Here is a 16854-nt window from a genome sequence, read left to right as displayed (position 1 = left end):
TGTTTTTCAAATCACCAACCCTTTCACCACCCAAAGTCTCTTTTATTCTCTTTCCCCAGCATGCTGCTTTGTAAAATGTTATCTACTATTGAGAGGCAAATATTGATCAGAGGAGGAAGTTAAGTGGTTAAGAAGTGGGAAAGGCATCAAAGCACTAAGCAGTAAATTCTGGGGAAACATCATAGAATATCAGCCAGAATTTCTAGAGAGCCAGACCTGGGGGACAAAGAACAAAACAAGAAGAGCAAACTGGAAGACATGTGGAGTGGTTTGCATTCTTTTAACCTCAAGAGTGACAGCAGCCAAGAACACAGAAATGTATTTTCTTGAGGAGAGGCAAAAGTCCGAAACTGTTATACGTGTTCCACTCCTGGTTGCCCCTGCCGAATCCTAATGACATTGCATAAGGAAAATACAAATTAATAATTAGACAATAATTAGAGGCATGGTTACTCTTGGACTCATTAGCCTGAACTTGGAAGGAGGATCGGAGCACTGGTGCTCGATTTGGCTACATATTGGAATCACTTGGGAGATTCAAAAATGCTGAGCTTTCTAGTTCCCCAGGTGATCCTAATGTGTACCCCAAGTTGAAAACTACTAGTCTTGGGGGTATTCTGAGGAAAGTTTTTGCCAGAGATGAAGAAGGGGAAGAATATGGGTTTTATACAAAGGAGCTAACTTAAGCTTGTGCATATCCGAGTTTCTGAGTCCCATGGAAGCTTTGTTTCTGCTACTGGTCCAGGTCAAGTAAATAAATCATGCAGTTGCCTGTTTTATGGGTTCACCCGATGTATGCAACATCACCACCAGGAAGGGAACGGGAGAACCCAGACAGAGAAATGGGGGATGTTCACACTCCTGGCATCTAGGCACGGGGAATGCTGCTGGGGAAATGTGGCTTCTCTCCCTGCCCGTCTCATCTCTCCAGAGGACCAGGCTCACTCCAGGTGAGGAATCTGCTAGGGCTTCCACACGGTGTAGTGGGGAAGCGTTGATTTCCTCATCTGTTCTGTTTTGAAGACTTAGGATTAGTGCATGATAAAATAACCCACATCCCACCAGAAAGGTGATGCAGAACTGAGACTCGATGAACACACTGACATTTCAGGGTCAGAAGAAGCAGTCAAAAATGATATGGTGTGGGGCGCCTGGGTGGCACAGAGGTTAAGCGTCTGCCTTCGGCTCAGGGCGTGATCCCGGCGTTATGGGATCGAGCCCCACATCAGGCTCCTCGGCTATGAGCCTGCTTCTTCCTCTCCCACTCCCACTGCTTGTGTTCCCTCTCTCGCTGGCTGTCTATATCTCTGTCGAATAAATAAATAAAATCTTTAAAAAAAATGATATGGTGTGGTGGACAGATGAAGCTAAGGCAAATATGCAAAGCTTTGTCCAAGATGAGATGTTCTTTCTGTTCCTAAAATTTGGAAAACAATCCTCTGACCCTGCTAGATCATACAAGGGCCTTAAGGACCCAGATAACCCAGGAAGGAACAACTGGCCTCAGAGGACATAATCACCTGCATGACACAGTCAAAGACCCACTTGCCTGATTTAATGCCAGACTTGGGCCCCTCCACAATAACAGTGTTTGGCCACTTTTCCAATGTTCTTTCATTTTATGACTTGGTTTTTTATTTGTTTGTTTATAGTTGCTATTTATTCTTACCCTGGCAATGTGACTTATTATATTATGTCAGATGTGTCCTTCCCTGCATAGAGGAAGAAAATTAGCTGTGAAGACTTCCTCTGACACCACATCTAAATCATACAGAACTAAATTTTTCAAATATTCCAGATAAGACAAACTATTAAGCAAATATTGCACACAAGAGGGTTTAGGAAATTTACACATGGCTTTTAAACCATGGCAGTCTACATTATTTATATGAACTTCTGCCTGGGCCAAGATGACAATTTAATCCCTAAAAGAGCTGATATATGTGCAAGTGACCAGCCCGGGGCCTGGTGGGTAGCTGATAGCCATTCCTGAACTATGAATCTGAGTCTTACTCTTAGAAGGAAGCCGTGGACATGATTCTAACTATCAGAAGTGAAAGTGGGAACATTTGGGAGCAGATGACTGCTCACTTTAAAGTTAGAAATGTCAGAAAAGTCTGATGGTAGGTTTTCTCTGATGTGGTCTGGCTGTTTCAAGCACAGCTTCCAAGGCATAAGCCAGAATGTATTCAGAAGATTGACTACAACCTACCAGTCTCCAATCTACCAGCCTCATGTCAGACAGCCTTATTCTGACCCTACCAGTATCACCTTTGTTGATCTCACTTCCTGTCTATTGTACCTTTCCACCTTTGTGAGACTCTCAGCTCCAGACACTCCTGTCTCATTCCTAAATTGCATTTTACATTTCCAGCTGGCATGTACTGACGGGTGTAGTTCTGGTATTTGATAACGTACCTTACTTGGCTAAGTCTTGGGAAGCCTCATTATCTAAGAATTGGCCTCCTAACTAGCACTGATATGGATCCACTTCAGAGTACTGAACCAAACAACTTGAATCAGACACGTTCTATACACTTTAGACAGCAAATTTTTAAAGTTCTAAAAAGAGAAAACCATGTCCCGTGCCAACTTCAAAATAAATAATAATGATCAATAAGGATGAGAAACTCCTTAAAATAAAATTGTATTAATACATTTAAATATTATTTTTCCTCTTTCTCTTCCTGATCTTTAAATGTTAGAGTACCCTGAGTTTGGTCCTCAGGCATTTCTCTTTTTTCACTGTACTCACTCTTTAAGTGATTATATTGAATCTTGTGACTTTAAACATACTAATTCTCTGTTGACTTTCAAATTTATATCTACAGGCCAACGCCTTGCACTGGGTTCCTATCTTATACATCCCGCACCTTGATGTCTTCACTTGGAGATTTGTAAACATTTCAAACACATTTCTACACTTGAACTCTTGATTTCCCCTCCGAAGACTACTAGTCTTGCCTATTTCAGTGGATGACACCACCATCCACCATGTTGGAAGGAAGAGAAAAAGGCAGGCAGGAGGGAAGAAAGGAAGAAGGAAGGAAGAGAAGAAGGTAGGTAGGTAGGTAGGTAAAGACAGAAAGGGGTTGGGCAGACGACCAATTAACAGGACTGGTATTGAGAAGTATGTAAGCAGAAACAAAATTTTAAAGAATTTTGGTGCACAAAGCACTCTCAAAAACTGCCTTAGGGAATTGTTTATGCTCTATTGATCCAGATTTTAAACTAAATTTTAAGAATGAGAGACAGACATCACAGAGGTCAACACTTTAAAAAATGGATGATAGGGTCAGCAATGCCATTTTAAAATGTCTTTATGATCCAACATGCGATCAAGTCCATCGATATTCTGCTAAAGTGAAAAAACAAAAAAATAAAAAACCCTACTGAAAACAATTACTAGCTGTTTTTGAAACATGATTGTCCAGATACAAAGACTAAGTAAAGTCTAGAATAATAGTTTACATTGGGTTCAGTAGGTTTAGGGTGCAGCCATCTGTGAAATATTGTCTAAATGCATGTTGGGTGACATCTGCTTATTTGAAGGCAGGTTTTAAAACCAAATTTAATGAATCGAGAGCGCCACATTTGGATTAAAAAATGTGCTAGGGGCGCCTCGGTGGCACAGCGGTTAGGTGTCTGCCTTCGGCTCAGGGCGTGATCCCGGCGTTATGGGATCGAGCCCCACATCAGGCTCCTCGGCTATGAGCCAGCTTCTTCCTCTCCCACTCCCCCTGCTTGTGTTCCCTCTCTCGCTGGCTGTCTCTATCTCTGTCAAATAAATAAATAAAATCTTTAAAAAAAATGTGCTAAGAAAGAAGAAAGACAAGGAAGAATCTCCAACACCTTTTCCTTATCTCTGTCTTCATGGGTGTATAATCATCACTGAATGCATATCCTTGCTCATGAATTTAATCCCACATGATCAACATTTGGCTATGATTAGCATTTCTACTGTCAGTATATCAAGACACCAATGGGGCAATTTAATTCTCTTAACTGCCCCATGCAACCATCAATCAAGTCTGCATATATTTATTGGGTGTCCTCTGGTACATGATCTTGTGCTTTGTCCTGCAAAAAACTTCTCTAACTTCATCTTTTCCTAGAAGTTGACCCTCTTCTGTATTGTTATTACTATTACTATCACCACCACCACCATCATCATCATATTAACTTTTAACTAAAAATCTGCTACAGAGCATAAGTTTTATCAGAACACATTTTAAAGGAGACAATAAACTATTTGAGAGCATAATTAAGGCTTGAAAGTGGGGCTTTGCTCACCTCTTTTCATTTCAGAGATAGTTTTCTTCCTTCTTTTTGCTCCGTCATGCTGACTCCAGCAGTTTCACCAGATACCACAGACTAATGGCTGTGGGACTGCTGCCAGTTGCCTTGTAGACATGTGCTTCCCATCGGCTTATCTTTACCCATTATTCTGTTCTTAATATCATTGTGCAAAGAATCTGAAGATTACGAAATAACAAGGTTTTCCAATATGTTGCTGCATTTAAACATGTGATAAATTAACAAGGGGATAGTGCAAAGAAAGCATTTGCATTTAATTTCCATTCAAGGCACAGAGCTAAAACAGAACTAGAGAGAGAAAATCATTTGGTTTATTCTCAAGAGTTTGGGTGAGCGCAAAACTAAATAAAGCTGAACCACACCACGGTAGGATTTATTAAAACTGCATGACCAAACAGTAACACCCTAAACAGTGAACCAAACTGCTTTCTTCCCTCTTTACAAACTGTCACAGCAGAGATGCAAGATTTTAATAAATCTAGTGAAATAGCACAATGAGAAAGCATTTTGTATGCCAGTGTCCCCTAGATACATATTTGTTAAGGAAAGTTTTCATTAAGAAAAAAAAGTTAGTGAAAGTTACACAAGAAAAGAAGAGGAGAAATTTTGATCTTATACCAGTTTTTTCACTCAATCATCTTGGTCAATTCCCATATTGTGCAGTATCCCTTTGTCATCTGTAAAAATATTACAGTGAAATAAAACTATCTTCCATGGTGAAAATGAGAGGTTTTCTGAGGTGACACTTATATAGCATATTTAACTTTTTAAAGAGCTGTTTAAAAAGAAGTATAGGAAGAATAAAGTGGATTTTCCGATCATGTATTAATAATTCAATTGGAAAATCAACATTTCTGTAGATAGTTTGTATGGGATTTGTTGGGTAGATATTGCTGTTTTGCTAGAACTAGGCACAGGTCCAAGAACAGAGATTTAAATCTTAAATATGAAACACTCCTTTGTTTTGCTTTTCTCATTCTTTGCAAGCTCATTTTGTAGGTTTAAAAATATTTACTCAAGGGATACTGTCCTCAGAAACTATAACCAAGAAGTTGCCAACTTGATATTATTTGAGGGGATGCCAAAAAATAAATACCCTTGCAAAAAAAGTCTCCCCATTTCCTCCTTGATGCCTGAAATCTAACAATTGTGATTCACTCAGTTGTATTGATGGCTGACATCTTCCTATAGGCGAGCAGGGGAGGAAGAAAGTATAACTGCTCAAATAACCAAAAGATCACTGCACTGTACTATCATTCAGCCTATGTTTCTCCATGTTATTCACAAAGATATTCTGATGTTTTCAAATGGTTTACTGAAACCTAGCTATATCATCACTATACTGTGTGTCTCTAAACGTATTGAAAAGCTATTTCTTGCAAAGTCCTTGGATGAAGCTGAAAGGATGTTGGCACCCAGGGTTTTGAGCAGAGCAGAGGAAAGAAAGCAATGCTACCCACTATACTCCCCCATACACTGGATATCCTGGGAACAGACAAGGAGAAAAATCTGATTGCCTTTCAGTGACCACTCATTTGCTTCTAAATGCTCATGAATTATATTTTGGAAATTCCTTTTTAGAATTTAACCAGACAGTTTCCTCTTTAAAAAAAACTTAGGACATTGACCCATCATAGACACTCTCTGTTTCTCCATATCTCTCCTTCTCTCACTCTCATTTTCAGTGGTTACTTAGAATTTCAAAGAGTTCTAAAATGAATCTAAAAAGTTTCTTCAGCATCCTTTAGACATAAATTGTTAAGGCTTTAACATCTGAATTCATCTAAAGTAGGCTGTTGTTTTCTCTTTACATCTTAATCTACAATAAACTATATTCTCCATGTTATTTAATAAATACTTTCTCATTTTAAGATCACTGTTTATGTTAGAGAAAACAGAAGCAAAACAGGAGTTAATTAGCTCTGCCTTCTTTTGTCAACTATTATCATCTACTAACATAACCACTTTCCCCCCAATCGAGGGGGAGAAATGAGGTCTTAATAAATCTTATAGGATTGAGTCATTCAACTACATGCACATATAAATTTGATTTTTAAATGCTCACCAATAAGGGAATAAAAAAGAAGTAGTGGCCAAATTTTACATCATTCTGAAGGCACAGATCCTATTATTTGGAGAAAAATATTTTATTTGAAATCTAGGTTCTGGGCACAAACGAATAATAGGAAATTTTCTAAAATTATCTTGATGATTGTAACTTCTCAGGTCTCATTCAAAAGGTCTCATAAAATTATTTATGTAAAAAAATAGTGCTGTAACAAATACCTAAACACATAGAAGGAGATTTGGAAGTGGGTAATAGATAGTGGCTGCAAGAGTTTTGAGGTGCTAGAAATATGGATGTGAAGGGTGATTCTGGTGAAGTCTCAGATGACGATGAGGAGCATGTTATTGGAAATGAGAAAGCACAAGGGGCAGGTTCACCCTGCAGAGCCATGGGGATGACGTTGCCAACCTAGTGGGTCTGGAAGGTGGGACATTGAGCCAAAGAGGATTATTCTCAAGCCTTCAAATACAATGAAATTTGTCTTGCTAGATGTTGGACTTGCTTGGAACCTATCACGCCTTCCTTCTTTCTTGTTTCTTCCTTTCAAATGGGAATGTCGCTCCTCTGCCTGTCTCATTATTGTATTTTGGAAGCACATAACTTGTCGAGTTTCACAGGTTCACAACTGGAGAGGAATTTTGCTTCAGGATGAATCATACCTCAAGTCTCATCCATATCTGATTTAGATGATATTTAGATGAGACTTTGGACTTTAAAACTGATGCTAAAATAAATTAGGACTTGAAGGGCTGTGCCTATGGAATGAATATACTTTGCATATGAGAAGGACATGAGTTGGGGGGGTTAGGAGTAGAATGCTCTGGACTAAATTATGTCCCTCTCCGAATTCGTGTATTGAGGCCCCAAACCCCCAATGTGGTAGTATTTGGGATAGGCTTTTTGGAGGTAACTAGATTTACTTTTTTTTTTTTTTAAGATTTATTTATTTATTTGAGAGAGAGAGAGTGCACATGCATGCAGGAGTGAGAGGGGCAGAGGGAGAGGTAGAGAAAATCCCAAGCACACTTCACGCTGAGCTGGAGCCTGACACGAGTCTGGATCCCACAACCCTGAGATCACGATATGAGCCAAAACCAAGAGTTGGATGCTTAACCAACTGCACCATCTAGGTGCCCCTGGAAGTAGCTAGATTTAGAGGAGGTCATGAGGGTGGGGCCCTCTAAGAAGGAATACCTGAGAGCTTGCTTTATTTCTCTCTTTCTCTCCATGCACTAAGGAAAGGCCATGTGCAGACACATCAAGGTAGCTCTCTGCAACCCAAGGAGACAGCTCTCACTAACCAGACAGTGACCCAAGCTGGCACCTTGATGTTTGACCTCCAGCCTCCAGAACTGGAGCAGTAAGTTCCTATTGTTTAAGCTGCCTAGTCCATAGCATTTTGTTATGACAGCCCAAGCAGACTAATACCAGCACCAAAGTGTTATTTCTTAGGGTTCTTATGCTTTTCCTCAAGAAAGAGAGATAAAAACTTAAAATGATAGTGTTAAAAGTCAACGGTTGATAAAAAGAGGTTCATTTATCTTTGAAATAAGTAAATTAAATAGCATGTTTCCCTTACGACACAATAGTTACCTACGAATTTCTATACCATTCCTTTTTGTTATCAGCAGAAAAGTAAAAACTAGAAAACTAGTAGTGATTGCTTTTTCCCTTCACCAAAGGGACTTTTCATTTATCTCTGTCTCTCCAGCTTGTTCACGGTTCACTGTGGCATGAAAATCTGATAAAATTCAAGAAGGGATAGCAAAACTTAACTCCAGTATTTTCCTGCTGAGGTTGAGAGTGCTTTGCAGACCCCAGCAAGATGACAATCTAAGCGGTAGCATCAGAAAGGACACCTCACTTTATCCCCTCCTAAATTCCTATCTCTGGCAGGGCGGTAGCTCTAGAGAAAGTACTGACTAAGAACTGCGAGGTAGGTTTTCCTTCATACTTGAAAGGAATATCTCTGAAAATAAGTTCATTTGTTTCCTACATCAGCTTTTCGTAGATCATAAAACTTCATTAGAATCGGTTTCTTTTTAATCCCCTTAAGCTGGAGATCTTGAGGTATTGACAACTTACCCAAAAAATGGACCATACTTAAATATTGTTAATCATTACATATGGAATAAATATATTGTCATGTAGCTTTCCCCACTCAGGTTTTCCTTTTTAAAGAAGATAGAATATTTTGGAACTATGGAAATACTGAACACCACAGGATTTTGTTGTAATTGTTTTTTAAATGCTTATGAGAGATTTCACATGATTTATGCATAAATAGCTTTGGGTGTTTTCTAAAGGCTTAGTTCCAACATTATGGTTGTTCATTCATCCTCTTATGAATGGCTTTGGTACTACGCGGTCTCAACAAGGATGCTAAGTCAGTTTTAGAAGAGATCTATGGTGATGTCCAATATGGTATAATGCTGAATACAGGTTAACTCAAGTGGACATGAGTATAGGTGGGTCCTGGACTAGGAAGAAGGGGATTACTGAGTAGTTGTCGAGGCAGAAGGAAGTAAGCAGAAATTCAGTTACCCAAACAAGGATCAAGGTATGAACATGGGCTTCAACATAAGGCAGAAATTCACAAGGTCATAGTGGGGCTGGTGTTAAGGAACCATCAAGTCAAGTCACCTGCTACAGAAACACAGGCCTTTGAATCACTCCTGTCTTAACTCAGGATTGACCTCAGAGCCCAGGTGTAGCTAAGCCAACAGGAAATGTTAAGAAAGGAGCATAGGATGGGTTGCAAAGCAGGCCCTGACTGTCCTAAGCTTTCATTCGGTGATTATCGGTCCAAAATTTCAAATGAACACCCACGCAAGGATTTAGTCTGAGCTCTGCTTAGCACCAAAACCAAAGGAGAACTTCATTTTACACTCAAGAAAATATATAAAATATATGTTCATGTATTTGACAAATGTATTGAGTGCCTACTCTTGTGCTCAGCACTCTGCTGTGGATAAAGTGATGAATAAGTCAGAACGTACTTATACTACTGAGAGAGTGGAAGAGAAGGAGCTAGAAGGGAAAAGCAGAGGACAGATCACACAGGGTGTACAGGCCAGGTTAAGAAGGTTTCTTCTAAATGCAGGGACCTTTAGACTGATCAGTGATTGGTTCTTTTTTGTTGTTGTTGTTGATTTCAGGAAATATCACTTGGCCACCGAGGGGAAAGTAGATTGTAGAGGGCAGAACAATGAGATAGATTGAACTATTTAACTTAGCACACATTGACATTTGGAGATTGTTGCAATGATCCCAGTGAGATGTGTTGGTGTCCCAGACTGGGTTGAATGTAATGGGATATCAAAAACATTCTATTTACATATTTAGAGGTAGAACTAAGAGGATTTGTTGAAAGATGGATAAGTGAAGTAAGGAAAACAAAAGATGAATCCAAGTTTTTGGCCTAAACAATTGGATGGATGGAGATACCACAGTCAAGATACAGAAGAATAGTGGAAGAGTAGGTTTGGCAGAAAATAAGGACAGGTTCCACGTGTAACATATAAAATAGAGATGCTAGACATCCAGAAGATGGTAGGGGCTAAAGAGAACTTAAAAGTATGTCCCAGTTTTCTTCCTAGTTCTAGTCTAACCTTGAAATGTCATTTAAATTTCTCCTGTTTATTCATCAGTAAAATAGATATTTTAAAAATATGTTTAAAATAGAATTTGCCACATATTTGTCAATGCTTTAGAATCCTTTCTAAAATCTATTTCCCTAAGACTTCTGAAAATGTGACATGGAAAATCTTTGTTTTTATAAAAAAACTAGTGCAATGAAGACAAAAGCATAGTCTCCTTATAGACTTCTAGTTAAAACAAAGAAAATCATAAAAATTAATTATATTACTTAATGCTAATATGTATTTCTTATTATAAAATTAACTTGAAGTTATCGGACAATTTTTTTTTTACTGGAGTTGAAAGCATATTTTCACTTTAAGACAAAAATAGTTACTGCCAAAATTAGACAGTTATGGATATATAGCAGAAAATAAACATTTGAAAACAGTTTGGCATATGCTTATGTCCCAAATTTATACAAGCTCTGAATATATCATACCTCCTCCTTAAGACAAATACAAAGTTTATGTCGAATTATTCTTTCTTTACAAAGGTGCCTCTACATTTAAGCCCAGATCTGATAATATATATACTTCCCATGTGTAATAATGAATATTCATATGAATCATGCCAAGGAGGCTATAAAAGAAATTACATCATTCTTTTTTTTCCCTTTTCTTGCCTCATGAGATTTTCCTCTAATTGACCACATAGAGATAAGAGTAGCCTGGTTGAGGCATGTTACTCGATTTGCCAAGATTGATTTAACTGCTCTAGCTGAGAGGCGGCTGCCTCCTCCCTCTCTTCCGCCTGTTCATTGACCCATTGTAGAAAAGTCGGCTCCTACCCAGTGCCTGAGACAACGGAGATCAGCTTTCACATCTCCCATGTGGAAAATGGTACCATTTCTATTGATCAGTACTGAGTGAAATATAGTACTCTAGAAAGCTAAAAAGCCCTCTTATGCTGGTAAGGAAGTTCTGCAGTGTTTGAATAAGTGGGAGGGAGCATGAAAAATGTTAACATGAAGAAATGCCTGCCCCGAATCATGTGGCAGCCATCACAGGCAGCTCGTGTGATTTAACTTACCACACACTTGACTCAAGGGAATTCTCCATTCACCTTCTTTGATCACACGATGAAGCCACTTCATCGACACATTATGACCACCCATTCCTTATTCACTTTTCCTGTGATGAAAAAGGTATTTCTTCTTGGTAAAGAAAACAGAGATTCTTTTGAATAATATGTCCTCACTTACTCTTCTCTTGCTGTAAAATGTACTGTGTTTGTTTACATATTAACCTGAAAAAAAAGAAATTTCTGGAGGGAAAGTACTGCTATGTCTAAGAATAACATTCAGAGATATTCCTGCTTCAAAAGTTTCTAAATTATTTAGGGAGTCAAGTTTTAATAACCAGAAATACTCTAAAACTCAAAGTCCTATTTTAATAGAACGAATTTTTTTTCTAAATACTGAATTAGAACTGTACTGGTATTACACATAATCACATATGATGAGCTTAGAGAGATTTACCTATTGCCATTGTCAGGATAGATCACAGGGAAGTTTATAAGATTCATTTCATGGTACCTTAGAGTGGCCTGAGGCCCTGAATAGCAAACAAAGCTTTTCTGTTTACAGAGCTTTTATCAAGATGCACTGTTATCTTTGTGGTCCCGGGACCAAAATGGTGGGGGAAATGGAACAGGGATGACATGGGGCAATTTTCCACCCCACCTTCTTTCACAATCACTTACATCCACCTCTCTCTTCCCCTTTCACACTACAGTTTCACTTTGAATAATCTCATTCATTCCACAAGATTTACCTGCTGCCTGGGGCACCTGGGTGGCTCAGTGGTTAAGCATCTGCCTTTGGCTCAGGTCATGATCCCAGGGTTCTGGGATTGAGCCCCACATTGGGCTCCCTGCTCAGTGAAGAGTCTGCTTCTTCCTTTCCCTCTGCCCCACCCCCTGTTCGTGCTCATGTGCGTGCGCTCTCTCGCTCTCTCTCTCTCTCCCTCCATGTCAAATAAATAAATAAATAAATAAATAAAATCTTAAAAAAAAAAAAAAGATTTACCTGCTGCCTATGTATTAATTCCCAAATGTGCACCTCTAGATCCTTTTCCTGCACTCCAGGCTCATATACCTGACAATCTATAACTCATCTCATCCTGGATCTCCACAGGTGACACCAGCTTAACTTCGCCAAAATGGAACTCATTGTCTTTCTCTCTCCAAACCCTTCTGCTCCTGTATTCTCTATGACACGCAACATGCCACGGCTCATAGAAACCCAGGAGATATCCCAGACTCTAAATCCTTCCTCCACCCACATCTATTGTCTGACTGTCTGAATCCTGTTGGTTTGAAATTCTGAACATCTCTGTATCCAACCCCTTCCTAAGCTATAGTAATAGGATTTGCACCTATGGATACAGTTAGGCATAAAAAGAGTATGGCCAGGTCCGCTTGGGGGCACAGGAGGTTGGGAATGCCATCATGGCGGGGGTGATCTTCAGCTAGGTCTTAAAAGGAGGTAGGTATGGAGGCCATCCCAGGCAGTGGTGGCAACATAACCAAGGATTGGACAAGACAAAATTGCGAGCCTTTCAGAATGACTAGGACACAAAGCTAAGTGTTATGGGAAGAACCTCGCAAGAATGGAAGGTGAAGCAGTAGGCAGGGCCTAGGCAGCATAGGTTATTACAGAAACTTAAGCAGAGGAACAGTAAGAGCAGACCTGACTTTTAGAAAGCTCTCTGGTGCAGGATGGAGGGTAGATGAGAGAGGGGACAAGGCTAGAAAAGGAGGTTGTTAACTATAATCCGTGTGACAGGAAGACCAGTCTAAACTACAAGGGATAACAGAAAAAGGCAGTGTTGAAAACCTCTGATCTGCAGAGTAAAATATGGCCCATACAGCCCTTAGTGTTATGACCCCTGAGCAGCTAGCTTACCTCTTCTCTCTCCACCCTGTGCCTGGCCCTCCACCTCCAGCCATGGTAACTGAGATAAGTCTCCCACACACACTGAGTGTGCTCTTTTTACCTCTGTGCCCTCTGCTTTACATATTTGCCCTTCCCCCCACTCTTTTCCCTAAATGAGCAGCCATCACCTCTTCTAAGAAAAATTCTCTGATCCCCCCTCAAATCCTAAACCTCCTTCCCCACCCAGTTCATCCTATTCCTACTTCCTCTGCTCTCAGAATCTTCCTGCCATGATGATCCTCTGAACATTAACTGCACCCCTTTTCTGATCCAATTACTCAGTGCTTAACACATATGAGCTTTTCTTTTTTTTTTTCTTTCTTTAAAGATTTTTATTTTTTTATTTGACAGAGAGAGACAGTGAGAGAGGGAACACAAGCAGAGGGAATGGGAGAGGGAGAAGCAGGCTTCCCGCTGAGCAGGGAGCCTGACGGGGGGCTGGATCCCAGGACCCTGGGATCACGCCCTGAGCCGAAGGCAGATGCTTAACTGACTGAGCCACCCAGGCGCCCCTGAGCTTTCTTTTTAATGTACTTTTCTTCTAGGTGGTTTTTAGTTCTTAGCTCCACAATTAAATTCCAAACTCCTGAGGGCAAAAATCAATGTCTTTCTGGTATTTATTTGTTTGTTATTATAGGGGAGGCAAGATACATCTATCATCATACCTGACTATACATTGTACTTAACAAAGTTTTAAAATCTTATTGATTTAATTATCTTTTCTCTCTTACACTTACACACACACACACACACACACACATTTTTAACTCTCTTAATTATTTTGGATATTTGATGTCTTCATAGTCCATGTCACAAAAGTAGATTGCAGGTAAGATCGTGTTGTAATGAAATTCTTTCCCATTCTTTCATTAACACGCATCCAAAAGTCTGTTCAGGGTCTAAAATGGATATATGCTATACTGCTATGGACTGAATTGTGTCTTCCTCAAATTTCTATGTTGAAGCCCAAACCCTCAATGTGACTGTACTTGGAGATGGGGCTTTTAGGAGATGATTAAGGTTAAAAGAAGTCATAAAGGTAAAGTTCTAATCTGATAGAACTGAAGATATAAGAAGAGGAAAATTCTCTTTCTCCCTGCACATACATGCTCCAAGAAAACGCCATGGGAGAGCACAGTGATAAGGTGAACATCTGCAATCCAGGAAGAGAGCTCTCACCAGACCCTGACCATGCTGACACCCTGACCTCAGACTTCCAGCCTCCAGAACTGTAAGAAGATAAATCTCTGTGGTTTAAACCACCTGGTCTATAGGATTTTGTTATGGCAGCCTGAGCGGACTAATACATCTACCAAAGCTAGGGCTGTCAGAAAGTTTTGGCATTAAGCATTCCAGATTGCCAGAGCCTCTGAGGCTCTTCATGAGGAGTCCGTTTGAAAAATGATCCTGGCTGTTAAATGCCATCATATTTTTTTCAAGCCAGCAATTTACAGCTTATACATTCAACATAGATAACAACAGATGATGCGGTCTTAGATGAGATAAGCAAAATTTTAAGTGTAAGCTCTCAGGTAGTAGTTAATGAAAATTCTTGAGAAAAAAAAATGAGAGAAAATTCTTGATAAGGCAGTTAATTCAAATGTACTCTCTCCTTGAAGGTCACACTGTGGTTTCATTCTCCCTAAATGACAGCAAACAATTCCTAGTGGGTAATAGGACATTTTGTTATGTTCAAGATATTGTAAAAGAGGCCATAGTTCTGGAATACCATCACAGATATCTAAGACCACACAGAAATGAATGATTTTGGAAAGCCAGAACTCCATCTCAGAGCAAATTAAAACTATTCTCTTGGGTGTACCCACAGGGAAAAAGAACATGAAAGGAAAGACATCGTAGAAATTTTCTTCCTATGGACCAACTAACTTCTTGGTATACGTGTAGCATTTCTAGTGCAAAGGTGTAGTAGAGGTTATCCAGCCACAGAGAACAGAAATACTCCCTCACATCATACAGTGCAGTAGCCTTCTCTTGAGTATGCCCACGACAGTCAAACTCCTTAACTTCCGTTGTTGAACACTAAATCTTTGGATCTTAAGTTTAACCAAAACATGTTTAAAAAAGAGAACAATCTCCTTTGGCAAATTTCTCTGAAGCAGGATAAAATGATAATTATATGGCTGTTACATCTCCACAAAGGCCCTTCAAATATTTAGAGAGTGCAGTAACAGTCAGGCCCAGGTTAAACATAGACTATTTCTTCTCTACCCTCTTGGTCCAACTCTTTTGTATACACCCTTAAGTTAATTTTTTAGTTTTATTACAGTGAGGAAAAATTAAGCCTCTAAATTATCACTTTAATAAATAAGACTATGAAAATGATAAATAGCTTTTAAAATTATTGTCAGTAGAGCTCAGTCCTTTTTTTTAAAAGTAAATTTGCAAAGAAAAATTAGAAATATGCCATGGGCTGCTGTGGAAGAAAGGAGAGTCTCACTTTCTCTTCTTTAGAGTTTCCCTTGATCATTAATTACTCAGATCGGCTACAGAACAACTCAACATGAGGCGTGGGAACAGGGGAAAGAATGAAGATCCCCTGCAAAGTGAACGCATGAGTTTACTGTTCCACAGGATTCTCAAAGGAGTCCAGGAACTGAAAATGGTTAAGAATCACTGAGAGAAAAAGCCTTCAATAAACCTGAGACTCTAGAATGAAAAGGGTTAAATGTATTAAGTCTCGCCACATTGGTTTGGAAATAGAAATAAGGAGATTTCATTGGACTTTCAACCTCTGTAGACAATGGAAGGTGTTTGTTGGGTTAACTGTTGTAAAAACAACTTCCTGACAAGCAGTGGGCTGCAGCACTTGCTCACAATAGTCTACACTTCCCACACAAGCCGCTGAGAAAATCCTGATTTCCGTGGACTGTTTCTGAGGAGTGCCATTATATTACAGTCGAGAAAAGGAGTGGGAGGGAGGAGGAAAACACTGCTTTCAATTCTCTTACAATCTATTTTTAACACGCCTGAGAAGGTTTTGAGCTATTAATGTAATGAGGCTAGATTCAAAAACAAAAAAGAGCAGTAGGGCAGTAAAGGCCCAGCGTGGGTGGGGGGGGGGTGATGCTCATTCCTTTAGGACACCAACAGCTGTTTCAATAACACGTGGATGTTTATAATAATCATCACCATACATTTAATCGGAGGAAATCTTGATAAAAAGCGAGTGTGTTATATGAATGAGTTAGCTTTTCCCCTGATAATATTTTTTCATGGTCTGTGGTGGTGGTTCATAATTCTCTGCTGCCCATCCACTGAATTTTATGTTTTACATGCTTATCAGGGGAAAGTTCTCAATCCTCCACCCTCATGGGGCTCTAGAATTTTGGGGTTTTTTTTTTCATGAAATATAAAATCTATAGATTTGATCACCATGATTGAGATTCAGGAATGGTACTGCACACTACAACAGTCAAAGAATAGCTTAAGCTAGTGTAGCATCATTTAAGGTCAATTTTATGACACTGTTGTATCTATATAGTAATGCTCTGATGTTAAATTTCAAAATGGCAATGCAATCAACAGCCTTGAATTAGTGGAAAGCTGAGAACCTTAGTCATAGTAGTTTTTATTTTTTGCAAGTTCTCCCTTTCTTCATTTTCCAGAAGACCAGCATGCCAACCTTCCTACTGGTTAACTAAACAGGTATTAGATATGAAAATTATAATAGGAGTAATAGTAGTAATAGAAAAATATAATAGTATTAATAGAAGTAATAGTATAATAGTAGTAGTAGCAACAGAATAATACCAGCTGAATTTGTTAAACATTCAGTGGTGATCCAATACTGAGCATTTTATAAAAGACATTTCATTTAATCCTTGTTTTGTTTTTTGTTCCATTTACAGATGATAAAAGTGAGGTTCAGGAA

General features: G+C 39.2%; 1 long non-coding RNA gene across 1 annotated transcript in view; it reads right to left on the bottom strand.

The window, feature by feature from the left end:
- The window catches only part of LOC117796480, a 204357-nt gene that overhangs the window by 65719 nt on the left and 121784 nt on the right, over positions 1 to 16854 (bottom strand). The window contains exons 7-8 of the long non-coding RNA XR_004621029.1: positions 11057 to 11157; positions 4294 to 4475 (exon numbers count right to left, since the gene is read on the bottom strand). This is a non-coding gene — a long non-coding RNA (uncharacterized LOC117796480). The remainder of the gene's footprint in view (positions 1 to 4293; positions 4476 to 11056; positions 11158 to 16854) is intronic.

Source organism: Ailuropoda melanoleuca, chromosome 15 (assembly GCF_002007445.2).
Source record: "Ailuropoda melanoleuca isolate Jingjing chromosome 15, ASM200744v2, whole genome shotgun sequence".
Lineage (NCBI taxonomy): Eukaryota > Metazoa > Chordata > Mammalia > Carnivora > Ursidae > Ailuropoda > Ailuropoda melanoleuca.
Note: the sequence above shows the minus strand (reverse complement) of the source record. Positions and strands in the feature narration are given on the sequence as shown.